The sequence below is a fragment of the Aedes albopictus genome, chromosome 3 (genome assembly GCF_035046485.1).
Source record: "Aedes albopictus strain Foshan chromosome 3, AalbF5, whole genome shotgun sequence".
NCBI classification, from domain to species: domain Eukaryota; kingdom Metazoa; phylum Arthropoda; class Insecta; order Diptera; family Culicidae; genus Aedes; species Aedes albopictus.
This window is the reverse complement of record NC_085138.1, coordinates 89,816,083-89,836,224: the sequence shown is the minus strand read 5'-3', so window position 1 is coordinate 89,836,224 and position 20,142 is coordinate 89,816,083. Positions and strand designations below refer to the sequence as shown.

Here is a 20,142-nt window from a genome sequence, read left to right as displayed (position 1 = left end):
ACCGATGATATACAGATGGCTCGTTTGTAAAAGGACGTGCAAATGCGGAAATTTGTATTCAATGTGGACATTTGGGCATAACCAGTCTCTTTCAGTTTATCTATGGCGCTTTCGGTGAGATTTCGTAACTCTTTTGAACATTTTTTTTTTCATCAAACGGTCTACAAGAGAGCGTTGAGTTGAAGACCTTTGAGAAAGCGACTGTTCATGTTGTTCGTTAGATTATAATAAACAAAATCACTTATTAGTTTTAACTGACAAGTTTGGTGTTGTTTGCTTGGCTGAAGAAAAAAAATTACTATAAAATCTTTAATATCCATAGCGGTAGTATTTTTTTTGCTTTTTCGTGAGCATTGTCATGGTATGTATGAAGACAAACAAACGTAACACTGACGAAATTTTCATTTACCACGCCTTTGACGATCATTTTGAATCTTGGTTGTGTCTTTCATAACCAGAAGAGCGCCCATCGTTTTTCTTTGCGTTTGACGTTTCACACTAGCGCCTGCTGATGACGATATTGCACAACGCAGTGTTTCGTGAAACATTTCTACCAGGTGGTGGTAGTGTGAACTGGGCGATGGATTTTCACGAAAATTGTTCTAGGCGTTTTGTCTGTTCGTCTGTGGTATGTACCTCTCATGCATTTGTTGTTGTTGAAGTTACTCGCATTCTTCCGATCATAAAGTCTGTTCTCTAAGAGTTTTTTTTGCAGATAAACTAGACGTATACGCGTATATAAAACTTTTATTATACAGCTTTTGTCTTAAAAACAAGTTTAATTCCATTTTTCTTATAATCAACAGCTTTTCAACACTATCAAGGGATTTTTTCACCAGTCACGTACAATAAAAAATATGACACTCTCAATATTTTTGATCACAACACTGGATCGCGTCTAAGTTTAAAATAGATACTATAGTAATTATGAATAATCAAACAAAAATATCATGAAAACAACTTGTTCAATTCCGGCGGTAGCTTTTACAATAAAATCAGCATCAAAATATAATTCTCGAAATAATTTACACAGAAAAAAAAACTTTTTTTGTTACTTAATGTGAAAATTGTGAAATGTTTGAAATGTCATAACTTTTTTGTTTATCAGTTTACCATCACCAAAATTTTATGGTAGATAGCTGATATAATGGGCCATTTCCCCTAAAAAATTGACGTTGGTAAAAAGATAGGGTTTTGAGATATTTGAGTTCTTGTGAAAAAGATCATCTTTTTTTAAAGTAAAAATAGATTTTTTTACAGTGTATATTTTCTAAGGAATCATCATTTAGTTATCTAACTTTGCTGAAAAATTCATAACAATCGAACAATCCGTTTTTACTGTACAGCTTTTAGAATATTTTAGAACTATTTTCGCATACACCCTTTTGAAAAGCTAGTCGTGAGTGAATATGAAAGTTTAATATCGAAAAATGGCGATTTAGATGAAATTGAAAAACTGTGCAAAGTTTCAGATATTTTTGAAATGGTCGCTCAGGATCGACTGACATGACTCCGTGGAATTCCTCAGAAGTACTGGAATAAAAAAGAAGGAATCTTGAGTGAAATTTTTTAAGGAATCCCTGAAGCAATCCAGGAAGAATCCCCATAAGAATTCGTAAGTAAATTGTTGAAGGAATTCCGGGGAGAATCATACGAAGAATATCCGAACGAAATGTCTAAAGGAAATCATGAAGAAATCAATGGAATGTCAGGAAATATCTCTGAAGGAACCCTGGAAGAATTCTCTAAAGGAATTCCGGTGTGAGTTCTGTCACAAAAAAGATGAAAATAAGTTGTGAAAATAAGTTTAGCTCAATTTCATAGAAAGCCATCCACCATTTTTTAAATCCATTACCCAATGACATTCACAATAAATTTTGTGAATAGGCTTAAGATTTGTTTCTACCCTATTTAAAATTTGTCCCACCCACGCCGTTAAGCTTGGTCGGCTTGAGAACATAGGACAGAAACGCGTAAAACGCCATACATGTACTTCATTCGCAGTCCAGTTCGTCGTTCGTCCACCGTCCGTCACTTGACTACCGTGTTGTTGAGGTAGCCTGAGAGAACAAAAAATACTGACCTCTGCTACCAAGCAGCCGCCCCCAACCTCTCTGGTGGGCCGATGTTTTTCCAACGAAGGCACAAACACACGCCAAAGGACCAGTTCCACCAGCAGCAGTATATGTAGAGGACCTCACTTTTATGATTATTTTATTGATTTTATGATATTCTCCCGGCTCTTCTGTGGCAAAACACCAAGCACACTTTCTCACTGCTGGTTGTTAGACACAGGCCGCGCTATAGACACCACACTAGACGCTGTAGAAGCCAAAGAGCCACAATGTTGTTTTTCACGATTTTCTTCCTTCGGAGTTTCCCAGAGCAGAGCACATCACACAAACAACACTCGCGGACCGACCGAAGTTGAGTCCTTCTTGGGACCGACCAATACGAACGACCGACCGGCGGCGTGACGCGGCGCAGCGCGGGGGAGGCAAGTTTGGCTTCTTCTCTGTTTCTGCTGTGCGGAGGTCTTCCTCTTGGCTTTCTAGCATCCACAAGGTGGCGCCTCGCTGATGGTGGCTCTCGGAGGGCCTCGCCAGAGGCCAGCTTCTACGGCAGTTTGCAGCTTGACCGTGGCACACATATCGCCCACCACCACCAGCACCTAGTGCCGAACTCTTTTGCAATGAATCTCCACGGCAGAGGCTATACCTATGGTTGCTGAACGGTGTGGTGTCCGTCCAAGTTCTACTTGCGCCACACTAATCGGATCTTTTCTGGGCTCTTCAACCGTGCTCGGGCAGCAGCGATGAGAATATTGCTGCAGCAACAGCAGTAACGCACATATTTTCCTCCCTCAGTCCGTCCGACCGTCCACAGCAGGGAACCACCAACCGACAGGAGAATCGAGTGCGGGGGTGTGCCTGTAAATAAATAATAAGATTTGCTCTCATTAGGCAGACATATGGACGCGCGGAATAGTGAAGTTACTAGGTGGGCTGGGGCAGGGCAGATTACTGCTACAACTAGGATTGATGACTAGGAAATCAGTGACGACAGCAATTTTTTTCGATGGACAGGGTAGAGATTGTACTCGGTGACAGGCGAAGGGACAAATTGGCTGATTTTACTTGGACATGTAGTAGGTTAAAGCACCGGTCTAGCGAATACGGAGTCGTGGGTTCGAATCCCACTTGAACGCGATATTTTTCACAAATTTCATCTCTCAATTTGCCAATTAGCAACATTTCGTGCCTTCTAATTACAAGTTTTTCCAGTATGAAGCGATACCTAAGTGATTTACGCAGTGAGCTTTTGTGATGTAATGCAGCATCTTATGCGACTTATGTCGTCCCCTCAGTGTCGAACAAATGACCTTTAGATTAACGAGCCGCATTTTACCCCTACTTATTAAACATGCTGATCAATTATCTGAGCATTCTAACTCACCTTAGAATTTGTTGCAATGTGGTTGGTTCACCGACGTTGCTACGCGTTGTGCAAATTTGACAGACTATTTGAAGTTGAAAACGGCGGAGCGAAGTTTTCTGCCTAGTTTTCATTACAATTTCCGCAATTCATTCTTGAGGGCCATGAGAAGAAAAAGGTTGATTTAGTGACCACAATGATGACTATTTACTTTCTCGTAGCCTTCATTACAGCCGCAGTCAAACAACAACTCTGTTATTGTATGTATGTATGTATGTAGGTAGCCACCATCCTAGCTTGAGTCTTGCTCTGCATGCAGTTCCACTTAACAGCAAAGATTAAATTTCATTACCACTCTGAATTCAACATACCGCTGTATGAAGGGCCAAAAGGGGGCGTGGCAGACCCGTAAGTAGAGTCACTTACGCGAAATCTGCGGGTTTAAGAGAATCTCCTTCCAGCAATACGATCCAACAGAGTGAATAATGAAATTCACATTACTTGTTAAGCTTTCTACGGGATGGTTTGTTTCAAGAAGAGCGCGTCAAATCCATTGCAACTGTTGGGATAGAAGAACCCATCTACAAGGATGTTACAGTTACTTCTCACCTCACGCCGGCTGGCAATCCACTCCGTCGTACAGTTACAACTTCAATGATGCCCTGATGCACCCTCCCAACCCCGCATAGTCATATAGTCAATAATATAATTTATTATGATAGATTATGATAAAATAGAATATTCGAATATGGTATAATCAATATAGTTGAATAATGTAATGTAATGATATAAATAATGTATTGATATTGTATGTAGCGAGATGAGATAGGGTATCAAACTGAAGATAATTTGAATAAGTATCATTCTCTCTCGAGTCCTTTTACGACCTATGCATATATGGTATGGTGAAAATTATTAAATTAAAACATTATTAAAAAGGATAGAGTATAATACCATAAAAGATAATAACATATACGCCATAATATTAGCCTCCTTAGGTCAACATATCGCTGAGTGAATATCCAAAACGGGGGCTAGCCGGTCCGTAGGTTTACAGAATCAAGAGAATATCCTTCCAGATGTATGATCCAGCAGGGCTAGTAAAAAAATCTGATTTGTAATTATAGCGCGTCTAATCCATCGCAGGTGTGGAAGAAGAAAAATCTATTTACAAGGATTGATGTTATCTCCTCACTCTGGCAGCCAATCCACTCCATCGTCCAGATGTAAGTCTTAATGAACACTCCTAATTCCATAGTATTATCACAGACAAACAGACGTATCACTTGGAACAAGTGCGGTTAAAATCATCGTCAGAAAAGCATAATCGAACAATGCTAATTACGCTGTGTTTCGCAAACCTACTGAGGATATGGCAGTAGTGAGTAAACGTCAAACAGGAGCAAAAACTATGCAAGCGCCATGCGCGAGAGATTTGCGAACCACAGAATATTTCAATAGTCCGTTAAAAAGGTAAACGATGGGAAGTAGGTAGAGTGAGACGTCTGTTTGTCTGTGATTTTATGTTTTATATAATTTATATAATTTATATATATTGTATGATCGAAAGAGTATTGTATAATCAATAATAATATATAATGTAGTGAAATGAAATAAAGTATCGATTTGTAGATAATTTGAATGAATATTACTCGCTAACGACTCGTTTTACAACCTAGATGATAAGTAGAACCTTACTATAATAATAAAATGACAACGCGATGGATAAAATATAAACTATAATGCAATATATAAAGTGATAAGTAATAATGTAGTACAATAAAATATAATATCGTGATATGAAATAAGATGGGTTACATTAAGAAATATTATTCGATGATTGTCGATCGATCGATCAAACTAGAAGCATTGTAGTAGTAGTCAATACATATTGATGTTCTTCTCACCCATTCATGTTATATAATAAAGAAGATCTACATGAAAATAGAATGAATTGTAGTTTAAATAATTAATTATATTCAGAATCATGAAGGAATATACCTACCCTAATAAAAATGGGGCTTGCATTTATCGATTTGACTTGAATACCAATCAATGGGTTCCGCATTTTTTTTTTTTTTACTTTTGCGATCTTGTAGTTTTCATGTGTAATTTGGGAAAACGTCCAGGGAAACATAAATACAGGGATAGTTTGAAATTCTATTTTGCGGGATCTCTCCAAAGAGCTGTGATTAAAAAAAGAGAGATAGGCGGTACCATGTTTGCCGGGTAGCTAGAGTTAGCTTAAAATGAGAAAATAAATGGTATATTTAGCCTGAAAAGGGAAAAACAAAAAGTACATTTAACCTGCCATAAAGAAAATTTGAATACATTAACTACAGACAAATGCATTAATATAAAATGCGATCAGGTCATAAGCCAAGATGTTCTGTCTGCTGATTTCCTGTGGTCCATTAGCTACCTGGAAAGCAGCCTTGCATCAAAACGATGCTTCACGCATACGGAAACTTTTCTAGGTGGCAGCAGCGTAACTCCGAACTCTCGAACGGGGCACCAAGGACCAAGGAATGATTTTTACTATGGTGTCACACACCTTCAAAAACAAATCACCCTAGCAGCGCACGCATCGCTCGAACAGCAAAGTAATGAACCCTCGTCACAAGTAAAGTAAATAATTCTCATTGATCGTACTGATTCACTCATACTCAGGACAACACCCCTGCTGCCCTGCTTCATATCAAAATTCATCCCTTTCGTGCACCTCTCCCTGCTAACCCTACGTCTCCACTAGACAGAAATGTCTTGCCATTTTGCTGCCAGAAAGAGAAAACGTAACAGAAATGATCAACACCGCTGCTTTCCATGCAAACAGCGAGAGAACATTTCTGTCATGACACATCTGTCCAGTAAAATGGCAAGACATTTCTGTCTAGTGGAGACATCGGGTAAGATACTCCCTAGTCCGATCACATCAACAGTGTCAGTGAGTTGCCAGTACTCAAAAGCGTACACAATACCAGTAGGTCTAGTAGGACACCCCGCCAACATCAGCACTCCTTACCACTACCATAACCCCCCTGGCGACTGAAGCACGACACCGATGAAGCACTGAAGCTCGTGTAGTATCCGCCAAAAACAATACAGTCAAAAACCAACCATCCCACCATCTAGCCCTCTCACACTCCACACTTGTGTGTAGGTACGATTCACTCATTTCCGTGTACGAACTGAACAACCTCCTACGCTGCGCCAAACGCACACACTCGCTACATCGCCGGCACGAGAGCAAACCCACAACTTTCATCACCTAACGAATACCTACATGCATTATCACGAGTGGTTCAGCGTAAATATAACCGTGAATTCCGCTCCCACAATTGCGCAATCGCCAGAAGACTAAAACATCCAGCACACCATCGAAGCTGCTCCACCCGTACAGAAATATGATGGAATTCTATTACAGTGTGACTGGGTAGAAGCATCGCGTTGCATCATCCCAGTCAAAACAGGTCAAAACAGTAGACTACTCAGTAGAGCGAGGCAAACAGTCTGTGAACGTGCTCCTCCGCCGTACTACAAACCGCATTCACATTACACCACTACATAATAGCTTTTTCTCATGATACACACAACACAACAAGAGAGTGAAAAATATACTTCCTTATGCTCTCCGGTAGCCATGTTGAAATCGATGCAAAATTCTCAGCATTTTGTTTAACTTTTCTTCAACACTCGCTCGTTCTTTCAGCAAGCAAAATATCACAATACACAAAAACCACTTTAATCACACAATGAAACACATTTCCTAAATATTCTGCAAACAATTTCACTAGAAATTAATTAGAATATCGGAGCCCACAAAACTATGAACTTCACTCGAGCAGTACTCGCGCACCGTTTTTAACAACAACTCTGTTATTGTTATCACATATCAATGCAATTTGTTAATATAAACGATTCAAGCTTATGCGAATTTGTTTGTATACTTAAACGAGTTTATCTTTGCATGTATATGACTCTATTGATACACCCATGTTGGTTAATCTGGTATAAGTGTATAAAGTACCAAGTGTAGTCGTATACCCATCGCAGTATGTAAAAGTGAGAATCATGATGCGATTTTATTTGTCATTTTGTGAGTTCATTCGCAGGCTTATGCGAAAAAGTTGCGTTCATCGCAATAAAACATTATAATGATCTTGTATCGATTTTTCGAACCCTCTAAGCTGAATACCCGTTTCGAATGAGTGTAATCATTTTTGTACCTTACATTGATAGATATGCATTCTTATGCGACTTGACTAGATGCATAGCAAAAAGTCAAAAATAACATCATGTGCGATGATGCAGTGCGATTATACGATGTAGTGCGTGCATGCTAAGGCGACTCGTGGTTATTTGGGAAAAGAGCTCGACGGGCAGATCGGCATCTGTAAACCGAGTAATACAGCGTACTATTGCAGATTACATGTCATGTTGAGCAAATATATGTAAGTATGTATAGCTTTCTAAGAACAATAAAGTAAAATTGCCTCAAGGATTTCCACATCAGTACACTCCAAAATAGTTATTTATGTAACGAGTTGCAAAAAGTTGATTTTTTCAGCACGAGTCGTACATACGAAGAGGTAAATAAAAAAGTAAATACGAAGAGTGCTGAAAAAATCGAGTTTTGCAACGAGTTCCATACAAAATTTTATGCAATGATTTTTTTTCATAATGCAACCCATTTGAGTTGCATAATGTTCATAATGCAACTCAAATGAGTTGCATTATGAACATTATACAACTATTTTTCATTATGCAACTCATTTAAGTTGCATAATTAACCAGTTCGGAAAAAATTACCATTATGGTACCGAAATGAGTTATAAAAAATATAAATTATGATACTGAATTGCATAAAGATTTTTTTTTAAATTCATCCAAGAACACTATGTAATCCTACCTACAAATCATTCAGAGCTCACTTTTGAAATTTCTCAAAATCCGCTAGAAAATTTAAAAAAAGACGAAAGGAGTTTCAAAATGTTTCTTTCCATAGGTTTTGATCAACTTCGCAGGAATTTTTAAAGCTGCGATACAAAATCTTCTCAATATTTACCATAATTGACCTCAGGAATTTTACAAGAAGTTTCACTAAAAATCAAACCCCCTGAACTTTCCGGGTCCCCTCTGAAACATCCTTAGAATGCTCCTGAAGCCTTTATGAACATTCTAAAATGCCCTGAAACTCCTTAAAGACCCCTGGTTCGCTGCTGCAACTCCCTGGAAAACCTCTGAAACCCTCTGGAACAGCCCCTTAATGTCCCTGAAAGCCCTTAAAGCACCTGTATAACACCACTCAAACCTCCTGGAACACTACTGAATCCTCCTGGAACACCCCTGGAAAGCACCTGAAACCCCTTGAAAGCCCCTGGATCACTCATATAACGCCACTTAAATCTCTGAAATCCCCTAGAACGCCGCTGGCACCCCTGAAGCTCCAAAAACATCCTGGAACGCCTATGAAAACCCCTGGAATACCATGAAACCCCTTGAAGATCCCTGGTTTGCTCCTGCAACTTTTAGGACACTCCTGGAACGCATCTGAAATGCCTTGGAACACCCCTGTGACGCCATTAAACCCTCCTGGAACACCTCTGGAATGCAATTGAATCCATCTGAAATGCCCTGGAACACCCATAAGAAGCCCCCTGAAACTCCCTGGAATGCACCTGTTCTTTTTCTTCTTCTTTATGGCTCTACGTCCCCACTGGGACTTGGCCTGCCTCGCTTCAACTTAGTGTTCTTTGAGCACTTCCACAGTTATTAATTGAAATGCTTTCTTTGCCTGCCATTGCATGAATTTGTATATTGTGAAGCAAGTACAATGATACACTAAGCCCAGGGAGTCGAGAAAATTTTCCCGATTTGAACGGGAATCGAACCCGCCGTCTCCGGATTGGCGATCCATAGCCTTAACCACTAGGCAAACTGGAGACCCTGTGGAATGCTCCTGTAAAGCCTCTAAAACCCCTTAGATCTACTGGAACGCCTCTGAAATCTCCTGAAGCCATAAGGAATACCCTGGAACGCCCCTGAAACCCCCTGGAACGACTAAAAATCTTCTGCAACCCCATCTAATGCCCATGGAATCCCTGAAACAGCCCTGAAACGCTGCTAAATCGTCCTGAATCCCGCTGAAACACCCCGGAAGCGTCCCTGAAACTCCTCGAAAACACCTGAACCGCTCCTGAAACGCACTGAAATACATATCAGGACTTTCCAATTGTGATGTTCCGGGATTTTTTAAAAGAATTCCTTCAGATATGTCTGTAAGAATTTTCCTTGGCATCCTTCCAGTGGTACGGTACTCCAGAAGTTTTTCTTAAGATTTCTTTAGAGACTTCTACTGGGATTTATCCAGGAATTACTGGTATTTTTTTACTCTTCACCACTTAACCTAATTTACAGCTCTTTTGTTCACTAGGGCACTGCGTGAGCGATTTCAATTGCACTAACACTTTTTACAGCGCCTAAATGTATTCTATTCTAATTCTATTATATCAAACTGATTGCCTTTGCGCTGCTATCACTTTTCTATCCTGTCCATGGTAGACTGATAAGCACGAGGGATGTTGATTTGTGGCTCTTGTTCTTTTCCAGTCCGATTGGTGGTCCATTATGAGTTGCCTTGCCGTTAGCCGATATTCAAGTTTCCGGATCCGTTAGAGCATATGCTCAAAGAGGGTCTGGTGTCAGCCGCTCTCGGAGGGAAAAGCAACTGACGAAAAATTGCAAGTGCCGGAGTTGGGATCGGGACTGCAAAACGGTGAGTCGATAAGGAGAGCGTCCAACATAGCTCTGGTCCTCACAAGTTGCTTCGTCAAGCGATGACGAAGACCGCCAGCTAAGAGTTGTGTGCTTAGCTGGTATTGTAGCCTAGGCACTGTTGTCTTAGGTACTGACTTCAGCTAGATTGTGATCGGGTAGCAGCCGATCAACAGTAGGATGTGCATGTTGAAACTTAAGGGCCGTTTCTTCAACTACAGCGTCCACTTCCCACATGAAGGGAGACTTGATGACGAGAAAGAAGCGTTCTACGCGCAGTTAGAGCAAACTTACGATAGTTGCTCGCTGCGTGACGTGAAAATCGTTGTCGGCGACATGAACGCGCAGGTAGAAAGGGAGGAAATGTACAGACCGGAAATCGGGCGAAACAGCCTGCACGCCGTAACGAATGATAACGGCCAGCGATGCGTAAACTTTGCAGTCTCCCGTGGTATGGTAGTTTGAAGCACCTTCTTCCCCCGCAAAAATATCCACAAAGCCACCTGGAGATCACCCGACCATCAAACAAAAAACCAAATCGACCACGTTCTAATCGACGGTATATAACTTCTCGGATATAACCAATGCACACTGGGCCACGAGCGGGATCTAGCAAGTAAAAACCTCTAGCGTTTTGGGAGTACATTTTTTTGAGTTGGTGTCTTTTGAGACTTGTATTTATTTTACCTGTACTTTAATGTGGTGAAGAAAATTAGTTGGCAATTTTGCCGTATAGGTGGCACTGCGATACTAACTTTTTTGTCTTACGTCCAAGAGGTTTCCCGTCTTCTGCAAAGTTGTAGATCGTGCAAAAATAAGTAAAGTCGTCGAAGACACCAAAGTTGTGTGGCTTCAAATAACAAAGTTATTTTAAAAATAGTAAAATTTACGTGAAAATCACGTTTTCATGTCTATTTTGAATGTTTATCGCAAATTTATCAATTTTAACACCTCACACGTGTTAATCAAAGTAGCCTGTGTCTGATTATACAAACTTTACAATTTTTTGGGACCTTTAAAATGTTTTTTTGGGCATAATAGTAAAAATTACAATGATTTTTACTAGCAGTTTTTTTCAAAAAGCTGCAAATTTCGGTTCATCTCGGAATATTCCGGATTTGTCCTGCCAGTAGATACTCACGGATCACTTTTCAATTAAGAGTTTTATGTTTACCCAACGCCCTATTTACTCAAAATTGACGTTTTGTGTTCAATTGTTTTGTGCATCAATTTGTTGAATTAACAGTGCTCATATATTTATTGGTCTATTGAAAGGAAGAAATTATAATGGTTTTTGGCCCTGTGTGAGCGACTCACGCAAGTGCGAAGTTTCGTAATACCAATCCGTGTGGTCAATAATGATTTTCAGTTAACTCAACGTACATACGTAAAAATGAATAAATTATTGGTTACATTATAAAAAAAATCTTCAGCTCAAGATTAGATTTGAATTCACGACTCTTATACAGTGCTTTACTTACTAAGTCACAGTGCCAATTAATGACACGGCATTGCTAAGTTTGTTTTTTCATAATTTCATCAATATCCATATAAACATATGTACGTTGAGTCAACTGAAAATCATTATTGATTCCACGGATTGGTATACAGTAGACGTTCGCTCGGTGCAAACGGTTTAACTGCAATGCATTTTAACTGCAAATCCACTAAGTGCAACAATTTTGCAGTTATCGCACCGCTATCTGTCAAAAACAAAACGTCAACAGATTTGCGATGTTTTTCGGATGCACTTCAGCTGCTTTGCGATGTTTTCGAATGCATTTTGGCTGCGTCCAACAGCATTTGACATCAGTTTGACGGCTGTCAGTCGAACGTCTACTGTACCGGAACTTTGCACTAACGTAAGTCGCTCACACAGGATCAAAAAGCATTATATTTTTTTTCTTTCAATAGACCTATACATATATGTGCATTGTCGATTCAATACATTGATGCGCAAGACAATTGAACACAAAACGTCAATTTCAAGTAATTAAGGCGTCGGGTAAACATAAAACTTTTTATTTAAAAGTGATCCGTGAGGAACTAATGGCAGGACAACTCCGGAATAAGGAATTGCATCTCTTTCAAAATAATTTAGGTATAAAAACATCAATATTTTAAAACAAGATATCTCAAAAACACCAAATTATACCTCCGGCAAACTTTCAGATTTAATCGATCTTGAGTGGTATATTTTGAAGCAAGCATCAAATTAAGCCGAAATTTACAGCTTTTTGAAAAAAAAAACTGCTAGTAAAAATCATAGTATTTTTTACTATTTTGCCCAAAAACCATTTTAAACGTCCCGAAAAATTGTAAAGTTGGTGTCATCAGACACAGCCTACTTTGATTAACACGTGTGAGGTGTTAAAATTGATGAATTTGCGATAAACATTCAAAATAGTAATGAAAACGTGATTTTCACATAAATTTTACTATTTTTAATATAACTTTGTTATTTGAAATCACACAACTTTTGTGTCTTCGACGACTTTACTTATTTTTGCACGCTCTACAACTTTGCAGAAGACGGGAAACCTCTAGGACGTAAGACAAAAAAGTTAGTATCGCAGCGCCACCTATGCGGCAAAATTACCAACTAATTTTCTTCACCACATAAAAGTACAGGTAAAATAAATACAAGTCTCAGAAGACACCAACTCAAAAAAATGTACTCCCAAAACGCTAGAGGTTTTTACTTGCTAGATCCCGCTCGTGGCCCAGTGTGCAATGTCGGCACATACCACAGTGCGAATATAGATTCGGATCACTACTTAGTCGCTGTATACATGCGCTCTAAACTTTCGACAGTTATCACCACGCGTCGAAGTCGAACGCCACGGCTCAACATCGAGCAGCTGCGTAACGTAGAAGTGGCTCAAGACTACGCGCAGCAGTTAGCAGTGGCCCTACCAACGGAAGAGCAGCTTGGCGCAGCTACACTTGAAGATGGCTGGAGGGACATCCGATCCGCCATAGGTAGTACCTCGGCTACAGCTCTATAAGCTTCGCGACTCCGAATCATAGAAACGACTGGTACGACGGCGAATGTGAACAGTTGAAAAACGAGAATAATGTAGCATGGGCAAGAATGAGCGCTGCCTACAAGATACTCTCTCAAATTTTATGCCGCCATCTATCACCGATTGCTAGAGAGTTCGTGGGGCAATATCAGGCTGCATTCATGGGTGAACACGCTACAACGGACCAGATGTTCGCCATCCACCAGGTGTTGCAGAAATGCCGCGAATACAACGTGCCCACACATCACTTGTTCATCAATTTCAAATCGGCGTATGATGCAATCGATCCAGAACAGCTATGGCAGATTATGCACGAATACGGATAAACTGATACAATAGGTAACGGAAAGTTTGAAAAATAGCATCTTTTCACACTTTCCCCTAGGCATTAATGTGTCAAAGACAAAGTACATGATGACAAAGGGCTCCAAGTAGGAATCACCGCGCCCGCCACCTCGAATTTCTATCGAAGTTGATGAAATCAAGACGGTTGATGAATTCGTGTACTTGGGCTCACTGGTGACCGCCGACAACGACACCAGCATAGAAATTCGGAGACGCATTGTGGCAGGAAATCGAGTTTACTTTTGACTCCGCAGAACTCTACCATCGAACAAAATTCGCCGTCACACGAAGTTATCTATCTACAAAACGCTGATTAGACCGGTAGTCCTCTATGGGCACGAAGCATGGACCCTACCTGCAGAGGACCAACGCACCCTTGGAGTTTTCGAATGGAAGGTGTTGCGTACCATCTACGGCAGAGTGCAACCATCGTCTACACCGCGAAAATCGGGAGACTACGGTGGACGGGTCGCGTCATCTGCATGACCCGACTAAAATGGTTCTCGAGAGTAATCCGACCGGTACAAGAAGACGTGGTGCGCAGCGAGCTAGGTGGGTCGGCTAAGTGGAGGACGATTTGTGGACCCTACGCAGAGTGTGAAACTGGAGATAAACAGCCATGGACCGAGTGGAATGAAGTCGGCTACTATGTACAGTAGTGGCCACCCCGACCTTAGCCTGATCGGAAAGTAAGATAAGGAAGGAGTTGGGACCGAACCCATGACCATCCAGTAATGAAGTGAACGTGTAACCACTGAGCTACGGGCTCCGGGTTCTTACTGATATTCCTGCAGGATTTTCCCAGGAATGTAGAAATTCTCTTCTAGAGATGTATCCAGCTGAGTGTAGAATTAGCATTTAAGTTAAAATACACATTAATAAAAACTAAAAAAAATGTATCCAGCAATTTCTTTAGGGATTTTTCTAATAATTATTCCTAGAATAACTCCGTGGATATGTTTGGATTTATATAGAAATTTTCCAAGGGTCCTTTCTGAGGATTTCTTTAACAAAATCTATGGATTCCTTCAGTTATTACTGAAACTCCAGAAATTACTCAAACATTTCATCCAGGAAGGTTTTCTCCAGGATTCTTCAATAGATTTCTCTAAAGGAATCCTTCTAAGAACTTTCCAGTCATTAAGTTTGCTCAAGGGCTGGTACGGACATTAAAAACATCATTTTAAAAAGCTACAATAAATGTAATAAATAAATCATTGTATAGTTGGCCCCTTGCATTTCTATAGGTCTCTATAGGTATTGATGGAGGTGTAAATTACGACTCAGCTCATTTGACACATGTCAAAAGGCACTCAACTATAGTATGAACAAACTGAAACTAAAAATGTACCCTTGGGGGCACTATGTCTCTATTGTTTTTCATAATTGATTCATTCATAATCAATTTAACCCGCAAAGCACGCGGGACCGATGGATCCTCTATGTATACAACGCACACACACACACGGATACACGAACAACGGTGGAATTCCAAGCTAGAGAATGACGTAGGAAAAATTGGCTGTTGGTCTCCACAAATGGTCGGGTTCGGTGTGGCCGGACATACCTAGTCCCCAAATGAGAAAATATAGTTCGATGTATTTATGTTCTCGTAATTAGGCGTTGTTGCGGCAGGTTCGTTTATGCCCACCGGTAATGGGTAAAATGATTAAATGCTAATCGATGATGTATCGTGTGGGGTGCTTGGTGCTGCTTGTTCGGTGCGTTCGAGTTGATTTACGGTGGTACCCGAACAATTGGATGATGTAGCGCGGTTGCAGTGGAATATGAGGAAGTGTTGGCTGTGTTGTGTTCGAAGGGTCTTAAATATTTACGAGTAAGAGTAGGAAATTGCTTCATTGAAGGTATCGATTCGATTCATGTAAAGTATTTGTGTTTGATGTTCCATATTAATAACGTCCCCACTAGGACAAAGTCCGCTTCTGAGCTTAGTGTTCAATGGTCACTTCCACAGTTATGAACTGAGAGCTTCCTTTGCCAATGACCATTTTGCATTTGTAAAAGCCAAGAAAATTTCTTTTACAAAAAGTTGCTGGACCAGCAGGGAATCGATCCATGCTAAATACCCATGCTTTTACAGAAGGTGGAAGCGTAGAAGATCAATGGATCGCCATCAAGAACGCCTTCATCGCCACCGACGAGAATAATTTGGGTGAGCTACACACCCGAAGAAAGCAGTGGATCACAGACGATATCTGGAGGAAGCTGGAGGAGCGAAGGAACGTCAAAGCCGCGATAGAGCGAGCAAAAACACGACGAGCCAAAACCGTAGCCCGACAGCGCTATTCGGCTCTCGAGAAAAAAGTGAAACACTCATGTAGACGGGACAAAAGAGCATGAGCGGACTCCCTAGTCGACGAAGGCGAGAAAGCCGCAAACACCAGCGACATCCGTCTCCTCTACGATGTCTCACGTCGCCTTAGTGGGACCAAGATCAATGCTACGATGCCCGTGAAAGACACGTCTGGACAGTTACTGACCAGTTGAAACGCTGGTTCGAGCACTTTGGACACCATTTTCAAGTGTCGGCCACGCTATCAACATCTCAGCATGATCCGTCAAGGGTTCGACTTGGTTCGACGCATTACCCGCATTACACCGAAGGTTCCATCAGTGCCGGAAATAGAAGCAGCCATCCGTAGCATGAAATCGAACAGGGCCCCAGGCGTCGATCGCATATCAGCTGAGATGCTTAAAGCTGACACCGTAGTAACCGCACAACTACTACATCAATTATTCCGCAACATATGGGAAACCGTGACATTTCCGGCCGACTGGATGCAAGGCGTCTTAGTAAAGGTACCCAAGAAGGGTGACCTGACTGTATGCGATAATTGGCGGGGCATCATGTTACTGTGGATCGTTCTCAAAGTCCTCTGCAAAGTGAACCTAAACCGGATACAAGAGAAGATTGACGCAACTCTTCGACGGCAGCAAGCAGGAATCCGTGCCGGACGATCCTGTGTGGACCATATTTTCACGCTTTTTATCATTCTGCTGCAAATCAATGAATTCCAAGAATCTCTCTACCTGGTGTTCATTGATTACGAAAAAGCTTTCGACCGTCTCAATCACGGAAACATGTGGGAAGCCCTCCGGCGCAAGGATCTCCCTGGGAAAATCATCGGCCTCATTGGAGCACAGTACAGGGCATTTTCGTGCAGAGTACTGCACAACGGTGTTTTGTCCGATTCCATCCGGGTCGTTGCTGGAGTGAGGCAAGGATGTATACCATTACCGCTACTATTCCTCATCGTAATCGACGAGATCCTGGTAGGTGCGATTGACCGTGAACCAAATCGTGGATTGCTGTGGCAGCCCATTACCTTGGAGCACCTACATAAATGACTTCAAAATGACTGATGACGTTGCTCTCCTAGCTCAACAGCGCTCTGATATGCAGAGCAAGCTCGATGATCTTGCCAATCACTCCTCAGCGGCAGGTCTTACCATCAACGTCAACAAGACCAAATCGTTGGATGTAAACACGGTCAACCCTTCCAGCTTTACGGTAGCTGGACATTGCAATCAGTGGAGAATGTTGAAGGCTTCCAATATCTTGGTAGCTAAATGGCGGCCGATGGCGGCCCCAAGATCGACATAGGTGCACGGATCAAGAAGGCTTTTGCGAGTTTAAGAAATGTATGGAATAACAACCAGTTCAATCGACGCACCAAAATCCGAATTTTAACTCGAACGTGAAATCTGTGCTGCTATACGCCAGTGAAACCTGGTGTGTATCAGTGGAGAACACGCAACGGCTGCAGGTCTTCATCAATAGATGCCTGCGGTGTATAATTCGTGCATGGTGGCCTCACAATGGATCTTCAACGTGGAGCTCCATCGTCGATGTCATCAAAAGCCGATAGCGACAGAAATTCTGGAGCGAAAGTGGAGGTGGGTCGGCCACACTCTACGCAGGGGCGAAAACGAAATCTGCAAACAAGCGTTAGACTGGAACCCAGCAGGACATCGCAGCAGAGGCTGACCCAGCGCCTCATGGCGGCGCAGCCTCAACAACGAAAATAGAAGAAAGTACTCCAAATATCATCGTGAAACCGAAAAAAAATTGACTTTATATGTTATTCTGTTTTTGAACGACGAATGGAGCATATTCGATCGCGTTCGCTATTGTCTTACGCGAAAATGAAAACAATAGATGCTCGGGCATTTTTTTTTTTTAGTATTGTGTTGTTCCATGTTGTGTATGCATATGGTTTGGTTTATTAATGTGTCCCTAATGTGACTCCCAGACTGACAATGTACCCTACTCTACTAACAAAAATTCCTTCCTGAGACAAACGTGGAGATGCAGTGATTCGGGGTCTTTATAACAACGTTTGTCTTACTAACATTCCCTCCCTTCCTCAATGACCATAAGGACGTGGCCGGCACCGTTATTGACCTTACTAAAGTTGAGAGTCCTCAAACTGTGTACATTGAGGATAGTGAGCTAGTCCCAAGCCCTATTCATTGGTTTATTGTGCAATTTCGATTGCTCTAGTCAATCACGAAGTAGCAACTACGAATTTTGCGGTCATCTATGCTCATGCTCATTCTATTTTTAAACGACGAATGTAGTAGAGTACGTTAATCTTTGTGAAAATCAAGGATGTTAACTCCGAAACTTTCGATATTCCCTCTGGAGTACCACAGGGTAGCCATCTCGGTCCGCTTATTTTTGTTATATTCGTCAACGACATCTGTAGCCTTCTTCGCTGTGACTGTTTGATGTATGCGGATGACCTGAAAATCTTCCGAACTATTTTGTCACCTTTGGATTGTTGTGCTCTCCAGGAAGACCTGAGCGCTATATTGGATTGGTGTGAACGAAATGGTATGCTGGTGAATATCTCGAAAAGTAAGGTGATATCCTTTACTCGACAACAGTCTTCGACCGCCTTCTCGTACAAAATGGGATCCGAAGTCCTGGAACGAGTCGATAAAATCCAGGACCTTGGGGTATTGATTGACTCAAAAGCCAAGTTCAATGAACATATTTCAACCGTGACCGCTAAAGCAACTTCTCTACTTGGATTCATCCGGCGCAACACAGCAGCCTTCGAAGACGTGTATGCGTTGAAATCTCTTTACTGTTCAATAGTGCGTAGTACACTGGAATACGCGGTCCAGGTTTGGGCGCCGTATCACAACGAACAGATAAACCGAATTGAAAGCATTCAGAGATCATTTTTAAGATATGCGTTGCGTCGCCTTCCTTGGTCTAACCCAACTGAACTACCTGCCTATGAAAATCGCTGTAGACTGATCAACCTGGAAACTTTAGCTGACCGCAGGAAAAAATTACGTAGACTGTTTATCTTTGACCTAATTGTTAACCGTATTGACTGTAATTATTTGTTACAAAATCTATGTTTTTATGCTCCTGTGCGTTCTCTCCGTAATCGTTCGTTTTTGTGGATTCCTGCTCATCGCACGAACTATGCGTTTTTTGATCCGTTTGACACTAGTTGTAGATTATTTAACGAAGTTGCTGATGTGTTCGATTTTAACGTCTCCAAAAGTGTTTTTAGTAATAGGATAAGATTTATAAGTTAGGCAACAGTCTGTACAACCTAGTGTTGAAGATGATGGTAAATAAATAAATCTCACTTAGTGAATTGAAAATTACATATGAACAACAATAACATATATGGTCTTTTTAAGGTGGGAACAATAACTATTTTTTGTATTCATAATAGCCGTTGGTACCAAGAAGAGTGTTAGCCTTAAAAATAAATAATATGAAAAATTATAGTTGTAGGTCTCACTTGCCCCGGGGTACCTTATATAAATTGTGTAACCACGCATTTTATGGCCTAAAATTACCAGATTCCTACACCATCATCGGTGCAAACATTCTTTTGAAATCCTTTTTGTGAAATATGTTTAAAACCATCATTTTTTTACATTTTCACACATTGCAGTATGGTTTGATTAATCTGGCCATGCTTGATTGACCGGTCAATTGCATAAACAATGAGCAAATATATTAACATAAAAATAGATCCAGATTATATTAAATAAGAATTTTCTTCTACACTGAAAAAACCGATACCAGCATAATCTTACCGTCAGCCGTACCATGTGTGAGTATTTCGATGCAAACACCAAGCAAAACGACATCCAATGAGCTGCATGTGGAGGCCATAAATAATCAATTAGGGATATACGATCGGGGTTTTTTTGTCCTCCAACAACGCTGCTGTCATCCCGACTTGCCCGGTGACGGAAAGCCAAAAAGTGTCAGCCGGGGGAAAAGTCATATGCTAATTGGAAAATGAATTATGAAAAGCCCACACATGTCCGTCCGCTCCGTAAGCCTGATCCAATCAGGCGAGAGTGAGTTTGGCAAATTGAGTGGCTGGTATTGGTTTTATAATAAGAGCCTCCCACCCACATCAAGTATGCATTTTTGCCCTTGGCCTTTGTCGTATATGGTGGCGGCGGGCAATTAAAAGTCCATCAAATTATACTTCCCAATAGCGGGAAAGCGTCGTGGTCCCCCGTGGGTCACACGCCAATTGTCAGTTTTTGTCTA

The 20,142-nt window shown here is 41.1% G+C and overlaps 1 protein-coding gene across 1 annotated transcript in view; it reads right to left on the bottom strand.

Moving 5' to 3' along the window:
- Nucleotides 1-20,142, bottom strand: part of LOC109423866 (protein tipE) — a 163,491-nt gene that overhangs the window by 109,702 nt on the left and 33,647 nt on the right. The window contains exon 2 of the mRNA XM_062858506.1: nt 2,084-2,930. The gene's annotated coding sequence lies outside the window, so the exon portion shown is untranslated. The remainder of the gene's footprint in view (nt 1-2,083; nt 2,931-20,142) is intronic.